At 43.0% G+C, this 10,000-nt stretch overlaps 1 long non-coding RNA gene across 2 annotated transcripts in view; it reads right to left on the reverse strand.

Moving 5' to 3' along the window:
* LOC126571842 (uncharacterized) overlaps nt 1–1,941 on the reverse strand; it is a 3,160-nt gene extending 1,219 nt beyond the window's left edge. Inside the window, exons 1-2 of one of the 2 annotated variants that reach the window (XR_007607924.1) lie at nt 1,395–1,941; nt 421–1,285 (exon numbers count right to left, since the gene is read on the reverse strand). This is a non-coding gene — a long non-coding RNA (uncharacterized LOC126571842). Of the gene's footprint in view, nt 1–420; nt 1,298–1,394 lie in introns of both variants that reach the window. The other variant, XR_007607923.1, reaches the window with a different exon arrangement.
* Nucleotides 1,942–10,000: the final 8,059 nt, after the last annotated feature.

Genomic DNA, 10,000 nt, shown 5'->3' on the forward strand with positions numbered 1-10,000 from the left:
GAAAAGTTTTAATATTTTTAGAGTATAAATATTTTTGGGAGATACTATAACTTGGTTGATAAAAGGTTATTAATATAGCTATTAATATTCTGAGATTCTATATTGATTCTATTTCTGAGTAAGAAACAACATTTTTGATGAAAATTAGAAAACTCTGCTTGAAATACCCATACTACTCTATGAAAAGCAATTGCAATTTCGTTCTAATTGTAAAGTTGCATGTCTGACTGCAAAGTTTTTTTAAAAATAGATTCCGTCGTCATTATTTTAATGCATTTTTTCTTTTAGATAGATTTTCCGCAATAATCTCAGTGTTCGTTCTTTGTAAGCTAGAAATGAAGTATGAATTGTGATAGAGAGTCCAAAAATTATCATCCAATAGCTGTGGTCCTATGCGGTCATCAAACATCCAGTGCTTACCTGTATTCTTATGCTTGATTTTATGTGCTTCCGGAATATCCTTGTAAAGGATCCATCCATTCATTGCACAGGAAGGTCCTTTGCGGCGACCATCGATGGCAATACGCATTACAATCCATGAACTTGTCCCTTATAATGCTCTCGATGAACTAAAAGATGTTAATCTAAATTTGCCACAGCTTCTTCCGCGTCTTCTGTACCAAGCGCTATGAACTTCAGCGCTTATTGCCCATGCAGTGACCTCGAGTAGGCGGAAGCTAACGATAACTACTGCGGTCTCATTGGACCGTGAGAACTGCTACGATCATTCGCTGTGAAGGCGGTCGTCTGCTTCTTATCTAACGGAAGTGACGCGTCTTCGTAGGCATCTTATCGTGACTGGCCATAGGCTTGCTCGAATTTGTGGCAAAGCACATCACTGATGGCCAAATAATGAACTGGAGTAAGAGTGCTGTACCAATCGATTATCATCCAAGTACCTCCATTCCAAAGAACCTTGCATCCTGCAAGGCAACACTGCAACGCAATGTCAACTGAGAATGGACAGTAAACGGATGTAGCAGAAGTGTTACCGTGATTTGCATGATGGCGGCAGATACCACATCCGCCAGCAAATTTGGTCCCCAAACTGCCTCACGATAAACACTATCTGCACTAGAGTATAAAATCTTTCTCGGAAAACCATTGAATCACAGTTCCGACTTGACCTCCAATTGACTCGTTGTAGAGAGCTTCATTCTCCAACAATGAAGTTGACTATCTGTGTTCTATTGTTTTTTTGTTGTTGTTGATCCGTATGTAGGTGCCACTAACGAGTGTTCTGATACCGCGGACGCAGCTTCACAAACACCGTCTCCTGGGACACCTGGAGATACTTCTGACAAAATTAGAACACATGGATCGTAAATTGTTGGAACTTCAATTTCAAATCAATGATATCCTACGAGAAAATTACAAAAAAGCAATGTACTTACGAGAAGCCGCCGACAACTCCATCATCGACGCCAACGCCAACCACTACTACAACAACAACGAAGCCCAAGTTACCTTCCAATTCATCCTGTTGAGACACACCATCGAAAGTTTCGGGAGTATATCACATCCGCATCAAGAACGCTACTTTCGCCATTTAAAGTGTATTGTGAGCAGGAGAAGTTTGGAGGTGGATGGATAGTGGTTCAACATCGCTACGACGGTTCAGTCGATTTTTACCGTGACTGGGCTCAATATCGTGACGAGTGTTTGGTGCCTCGGACAACGAATTCTGGCTCGGGCTGAAACACATTCACCAACTGCAACGACGGCGCGAGCACATGAACTAATTCTGGAGGTGAAGGACTTTGATGACAATTACGGGTACGCTCGCTACAGTTCGTTTCAAGAGGCCAGTGAGAGTGAGGAGTACAGTCTTAAGACGCTAGGATCGTACAGTGGAACAGCAGGCGATGCAATGGTACACCACAAGGGACAGCAGTTCTCGGCGAAAAATCATGACCCGTATTCCTATACTCCTTGGGTTGTTTATTTCGACGGCGCGTGGTGTTACGGTTTTGGTGCCCGTAAGTTGTCCTTGAACGGACCTTACAAGCATGCCACCGATATCAAATCATTGGTATTATTTGAAATACTTTCAAGGATGAACTGTAAAACTGTTGTCACTCTCATTGAGGTGCACTATTAACCGGCAAATTTCACTGCGTAACGAAATGTAATGAATAAAGATAATTTTAAGAAAAAATTTATAAGAAAAAGTTTGTCTTTGGAATCGAAACATTGTCCTCCACCGCAATCCACCATGCGCCGTGCTGCCACGGGCTTCGGAACACCAATTTACCACAATTTACAAGCGCAATAATTGTTGAGTCTCTAAGGGGTTCACCAGCTGACTTTTCCCCTACTTTAACAACTTCACGTTCTACACTTCCTCAAAATATTCTTCAAAAACACTCAAAATCATTTGGAATTACCAAAGAAAGTTACAGGCACAAACGCAGACGATCGAAAAAACGAGAAACACAGGACTCTGACCACAGCTTGTGCGTTGTAGCTGCGATCGTCACCGAGAAGTGAGTAGGCCTCAGCCGAAGCGCCGGAGCGCCGCTGATAGCGCGTGCTATCAGTACGACCTCCGGCAAAGCAATAAGGCTAAGCGCGGTGTGTTCAGTTTGACCACGTCGCGCAGCTCGTCTCGCAGCAGTAGCTCGGTGATCGTCGTAATCCACTCGCTTTCGTCGTGCTTGCTTATCATAAAATGCTCTTCCTGTCTGATTGTGGCAAGAAGTGACGATGGTTATGTACAGGGCGTTCCATTTCGGGCTACCGAAACTATTGAGCCCTGCGCTGATAACCGTTTGCCATAGCTGTTAACCAAAACGTCATATCGTTAGTTGAATGTCTGCCATTTTACAATATGGATCGTGTTAGCATCGCACAACGTGTTAATTTTGTTAAATTATACTATAAAAATGATGAAACATCGGCAAATGTTTTTTGAGCATTACGGACGGATTTTGATCGTCATGGACGGCCTACAGAGCACACAATTGATAATGTAGTGCGTAAATTCGAACAATCTGGATCCGTAGCGGGTATTTTGAGACCTGTACACCATCGTAATGTGCGTCGTACTCATCGGGCCGTATTTATTTGAAAATGACGACGGCGAGACGGTAATTGTGAATGATGAGCACTATGGCCGCATGTTAACCGATTTTTTTGCCTGAGATTGAAGATATGGATGCAGATGACATGTGGTTTAAGCAGGACGGCGCCACGTGCCACCCAACACGGCCGAACATGGCCATATTGTGAACGAAATTTAAGAGACGCATAATTTCGCGTTTTGGTGATGCCAATTGGCCGTCCAGATCTTGCGATTTGAACCCGTTAGACTTTTTTTGTGGAGTTATGTGAAATACCGTGTCTATGCCGACTCTCCGCAAACTTTTGAACATTTGAAAGACAACTTTCGTGAAGTTATGGCCGAGATACCGCCCCATATGTGCCAAAAAGTCATCGAAAATCACCTGTTCCGGAACAAGGTGTGCGTGGAAGCCCTACATGAGCATTTGAATGAAGTTGTATTTCACAAAAATGGCATAAAATAAACTTTAATTTGATGTAAAAGTTTCATCGAAATTCGAATTCTAAGTGTGTTTAATTTCAAATTACTTTCGGAATTTAAAAATGGAACACCCTGTAGAACCACATTGTGGGGAGATAGATTCCCGCATATTTTTAAACCTTTTCATGTGTGATTCTGAATTTCTTCTGTAGTTTCTGGATCATTCAGGATCTGGATCTGGTTTTCACGTTCTGGTTTTCAACAATCAACATTTATTGTTTGTTCATTTGTTTTATTGAAATACGTGTATGTGTAGTATGTGTCTCAAAGTATGGGTGTTTAAGGGGGGACTTCGGTATTTAATATTTATTTGTGACACATGTTTTTAACATTTTTCCCTGAAAGCTGATCCTTTCAAGAGTATTGTGTAAAAGTTTTGGATCAATCGAGGAAAAACTGACAAAGATACAGATTTTTGAAAATCCGCATTTCATACAAGGCTCTGTGGAGCTCGCTTCTTTGAAGAGCGTTCCCCAAAACCTACGTTTTCAAAGTCGGTGTCCATCGTACCGTAAAAACTACTGGGCCGATCGATTTGAAATTTTTAACACATAATTTGTACACTTTTTGCCAGGTAACCCCGTCGAGATATCATTTCAATTGTTTATACTTTTTTTTATAAACAAATCTGTAAAGTTCATTTTTCATGGCAGAATCACAAAAAGCATCACTTTTTCAACTTCAAAAATCTGCCAAAAATAGGAATATCAACAAAAACTCTGCGGGACTACTTAGATAAACTTATAATCTTTCTAACGAATATCGATTTGTATTTTACTGATGACCCATCACGCAGCTACGATGGGCACCAGAAAAAGTATCTTTTCGAAGACACGACTGCCTAAATTAGATGGCATGGATTAATTTTTCATTGAATGTTGCTCAAAACAATACCAAATATTCTTCAAAAGTTGTAGATTATTATGTCATTTACTTGAAAAAATACAGTTGAATGGTTACGTCACAATAAATCGTTAAAAACGGGCCTTTTTTGGCCCGAAAATACCGAAGTCCCCCCTTAAAAGAAATTAAATAATATGCACAGAAGGCAAAATTCAATCAAACTAATTGATATGCTATTCTGCAGGACGAAATTCAAATGCCGAAACTCTTTTTTATCCGAGTTTTTCAGTATTTGTCCTCAAAAAAGATTCATGGTATCGACTCTAACCAGAGCTCTATGCTTGCACTATACTACTAGTAGGAACCAGGAGATGCCGTACGAATAATTAAAATAGAATGTTACTAATGCGGAAGGTTCAAATTGTAAACATTTCTGGCCGTCGCGACACCGTTCAAAGACGGATTGTAGGATGTCAATCCCCGGGACCGTCTGTCTATGATCTTTTTACCTTCACCATCGGTGTCTGGCAACGACTACTGCCCTCTTCCCTCGAACCGGATCACCCAGGATTGATTGTGCAGAAAGCAAGAAGGAGAAGCACCCACAATCAATCCCAGTGCTTCAGTAAATAAATGTGCTCCTGCATAAAAAAAAACACAAGCACACATACGAGCGCGAACGTGCAGTCCATATGCTTGCGTCAAAGCCACAAAAACCAATCGTCCTGACCAACATCGGCTGGCTGGCTAGCTGCTGCCTCGGAAAGCCATCAGTGGCCGCTCACCTTCCCGGGTCTCCTGACCGGTCCCGTGACCGACAAAAGTCATTTACGTTCCACGCGGGCGCTCGCGCTTTCCTCGCGTCTATCCGCGAGCTCGTCATTGCCATACATCGTCCGGCAGTACCAGCAGGATTCAAATCAGTTTGCATCGCCCTTAACCGGCCGGTCCGGGTCGCGACGCGAAATGAAATGGGGAAAATGGCCGGAAAACCCTAAACAAAAAAAAAGGAAAGCGGAAAAGCGCGGAGAACGGGAAACTCGGGTTTCCCGGAGTTTTGCGTTGATTTTCCGCTTCCGCCTCGCTAGTCGGTGGTGTGCGTGATTCAACGAATTCGATTGCGGAGGACCATGTGGTCGGTGGTTGCTGGTGGTGGTGGGGTGGTGCTTTTCAAATCAACCACCCCGAGGCTGCGGGTGCTGCCACTGTAGCTGATTGATTTCTAAGTCTCGCACAACAACAACAACAACAACACGAATAGCAAAGGCACGGAAGTTTTGTTTGTTTTGTGTTCCTCGCAACAAAAACTCGCGAAAAGCCGCACGAACGCGAAAGGATTCCATTGAAGCATCGCAACACCGAATACAACGTGGGAAGGGGTGGGGTGGGGGGATCTGGGTGGCCTCACGAGTCCGAAAGGCCGGTCGCAAGTGATAAATGACTGCAACGGTCGCGTATTTTATCGTTCCATTGCGGATTCCTTTTGTCCCGAAAAAAATGAAACAGATATTTCTGGCGCACGTACGGAGTCCATGGACCGTTTTTAGCATTTCCTTAATTATCCGAATTGAGTTTGTGTCAATCAAGCCCCAAAGTCGACAAGACGACGAGGTAGTTGGGTGTCTTTCGTCACCATCACAGGAACCACTGCGAAGAGGAGAAAGTTTTCGCTAAACCTTTACTAAGTGCGGTGATGGTTTCAAAATTCATCAAGTTATCTGTCCTCGTGCACGAGCTGACAAGTCGCACCTCTCGCCACGATTCAGTTCCATAAATGTCGCTTCCACGATCAACAACCGGAAGCCTCGGATTGCTTACCGATGACAGCACTAATTATGAGAGCTTGAAACTCGCAACGCAAACTCTGCTTACTGCTTACTGCTGCTAGCGCTGCACAACAACTTTCCAACAAAGTGCGCGCACGAATTCACTTTCGAGTTTCGTCAAAGTGCAACGTTCCGTTGAAACTCCGGCGCTATCCTGCGATGGAACGGTGGTGCGGTTCAATTGTTTTAATTGTGGTGTGCCTGTAGCAGGACGCACTGAATCCTGGTCCTGGTTGGTCCTTTGGCGATTGCGTCAGCATAACAAGCCGACTGGACGGATCCGTCCGGCTCTCGCCACCGACTCTCGTGGTTGGTGAAATTCAATTTTGAAATTCCGATAATTTTTCAGATTCATTGTTCAGCCCATTGTTGGTGGACCGTGGATGAAAGTTGAGTGAACTCGGTACTCAGCTCCCCCCGGGGGCACCTCGAGGTTAGAGAGGTTCGAAACACAATCCAGGAAGGAAGTGTAACTAATGCATTTCCTTCCGCTAATCAGCTGGAAAAGTTTCCGATCGAATACCTACGAATGCAATGAATGCGCGATGGTCAACGGTATACTGGAGGAACTCAGGAAGTCCCTCTCTTCCACTCCACCCTGAATGAAGCTCCTAAAGCATGATGAGAAGGGGGTGGGGATTTTATTAAAAACTTTCTCTAGTCAATGGCCAGGTTAGAGTTGTTTGCAAGCGAACAGTGTTGTAATGGTGTTGCTGGCTAATTTCTGAGTGTTCGCTTGAAAAGCAATTACAGTGTTGGGGTGCCAGAATTCAGGACTAAATTCTAACTAACTTCAACTAAGCACAACATTGATTAAAGTCTTTTATTAACGTTAATTGAAATGATATTAATTCTCACAATTCTTGTTTGTTATTTGTTGCTACACATTTTTGGTCAATCATTCTGTAATACCAACTGTTCTATTCATGTTGAAGGGTGTGTGTTTTCCCATTAGTAAAGGCAAACGAACCTAGTTTTCTGTGGTGTTAACTCGCACAAACTCCTTGAAGTCTCCATTTCCATACACAAAGCCTTCCATCAGACCGACATCCTTGAAGCATCAACTGCAAACAGTTTTCCGGATCAACCTACACGCTGGTTTTCCATCAAGCTTTAAAGCACTTAGCGAGCGGGGTTGAAACCTCGAAAAAGCATCCCTTCCCCCCGGGAACGCACGCTTGGCTAAAGCTTAGCCCCCGTGGCAACAGCGATAGCAAATGGCTGACCAAATTTTAATGGAATATGCAAATTGATTATGGAGCAAAGTTGATTTTCCCTATTGTTTATCCTTCGAGCTACGGGTAGGGTGGTGCATCAGATGAAAACGATGCTAACGATGTGCTGACGCTCGAGCTCTCATTTGCTGCGGTGGCGACCATTTAACATTTTTCCCAACACAATTGCTGCCCGATTCCATTCCACCTTCCCACCTTGCTGGTTCTCTATTGTTTCCATGCACTTAAATCAAATCCCCGGGGGCCTCATCCGCACCCCCAAACGTCTCGCATGTCCCGGATCACGGACGGATTCCCGCCGGCGAGTGTTGATGAGGATTGGGTTGTTGGGCTTTTGAGGTAAATCGTTTTGAGCTTGAGTCGCCTATCGCCATCACGCGCTGGATTGCTTTTAGACTTTTTCACTTATTTTAATGTTGCCCTGTGGCGCATTTGGCGGCACCAGTTGATCGGTTCAGTGAAGTCCGGCGTTCAGGGCGATGGTTATCAAAATGCAAATTTGATACTCACCGAACAATGGGGTCCACTAATTGGAACAGAAGATGTCGGATTGTTTAGTCTCGTCTATTTTGCCGACACCGGCCGGTGCCATCTTCAAGCGGAATTTTAATCAAAGCTCACTCGACAGAACTCAATTGTAAATAGGGAACTAACTTATCTCTTATATGGAAGTTCGGAGTACTTTGCTGTTTGTGGCGTCTCCATTGATTTGACAAATTGTCGGCCAATTCGACATTCGACCAATTCTCAACAAGTCTCGTGTCCCGTTTCCCCAACCCCTTTGGACAGGTTTGTTTGTTTTTGCAAAAGGCGTCAGCAATTTCTATAATGCACGCCGCCGTAATCTGTTTGACGATAAATTATTCAATTTGTAGCGCCACTAGCTCGTGCTCCCGGGACGGGCCTCCGGATGGTGGTGGCAGGGTGTTAAAGGCGCGCAGTGTCTAGACGAAATAACATTATGGATCGGTGTGAAGGTACGTTTGCCGACCGAAAGCTGGGACCAATCTTGGCCCCAATGTCGCCCTGCGGCACACGGGATGCAGTTTGCAAGGAATAGATAGAGCTGTAGACTTTGGCGCAATCGTTTCGAATGGACGACGTTTTGTGGGCAGGAACGCTTTAATCCTGCTACGCGGTATCCTGGGCAAACATGTGGTATGTGAGTGAAAAACAAACGAGAACAAAAGTAGAATATCAAACAAACAACCGGAGAGACGAATCGATCAGGATGATTCGATTCCATTTTGGGTGGTGAGCCGATATTCGGTTCAAGGTTTCGTTTGAAGCTGATTTTGGGTTCATTTTTACGATGAATAAAACTGCAAATAAACTAAAAGAAACGTAATTTTAGTTGAGCCCGTTTCTTTCTGGAGGGATACACCACTCTTTCTCTTAAATAAATGGTAGCTTGTTGAGTGAAAAGAATCTGATCAAATAAAAAAATAAATTTAATTAGCAACATAACTCACGTGCATTAAATGAGCAGAATCACTTAGCAGATTTATTCTAAAATGTTTCCAGCCAAATGTCCAAATGTTCTACCATTCAGATGAATTTATAAACCAAAGCAAACGTCAGATAATCCAACAGTCAAGAATGTTGCAGAAAATCGATGGCGCAAACAGTTAATGATTTTATGAAAATCAATATGAAATAAGGATTCTGTTGATTTTTTACTTGAAACATTAAAAATGTATCCATCTTTAATTTAATTCTAGAAGTACTTTTGTATTGCTAGACAAGTATAGAATATTAGTGGCATTCCAATAAGAGAAAACATGAGCCGCATATTTTAACATAATTGAACAGAAACTAAAACCGCAAAACGCTGGTCATGCTTGAAGGATTACATGCTTTCCCAAACAGTATTCAGAACGAGCCTATCAGCAATGGCACAAGGTTCGCAGGTTGAACGCTTAGAACCGTTTAGCAAGAACCGAAAGCTTCTATTCATTTAGCATAATTAAGTCGATGAATTCGTGCAACGTTGCCCAACTGAAGGGGCTAGTTGGCAAATGTATGTATGAAGCATCACGCATAAGTTTATCAGTGGTCCTACCATAACCAGTTTTAAAAACATTGCTCGGAAACATATTAAATCATAGCACGAATCCATTAGCATTCGAATGAAATATTCTCGATGGATTTCAACGCAACCGTAAACTCACATTCGGGTTTAATTCATACTAAATCAATCTATTATCGTTCTGACCGCCAGCAGGATGGTTGCACCGGAATGACCATAATTTGTAGTGATCACTCAAAGGAAATGAGTGGCCATCATTATGCTGTCTGATGTAGTTTTAATGATCCCTTGGGTACTAATCAAACAACATTTCAACGGACGGACGGAGGCTAAAATGCCGTTTTTGTGGCCTAATGGGTTCAAATTGTACTTCAAACGATGGAAAAGAAGAGCATGAGCTTCATCCAAGTCCAATCAAAAAGGATAATAGGTAGAATTTTAACATTCACGTTTGTTGAATTAAGTGGCGACAGTGGATCCAGAATAGCATTGTAACGATGGATAAATGTTGTTACTATTGTGC

Source organism: Anopheles aquasalis, chromosome 2 (genome assembly GCF_943734665.1).
Source record: "Anopheles aquasalis chromosome 2, idAnoAquaMG_Q_19, whole genome shotgun sequence".
NCBI lineage: Eukaryota > Metazoa > Arthropoda > Insecta > Diptera > Culicidae > Anopheles > Anopheles aquasalis.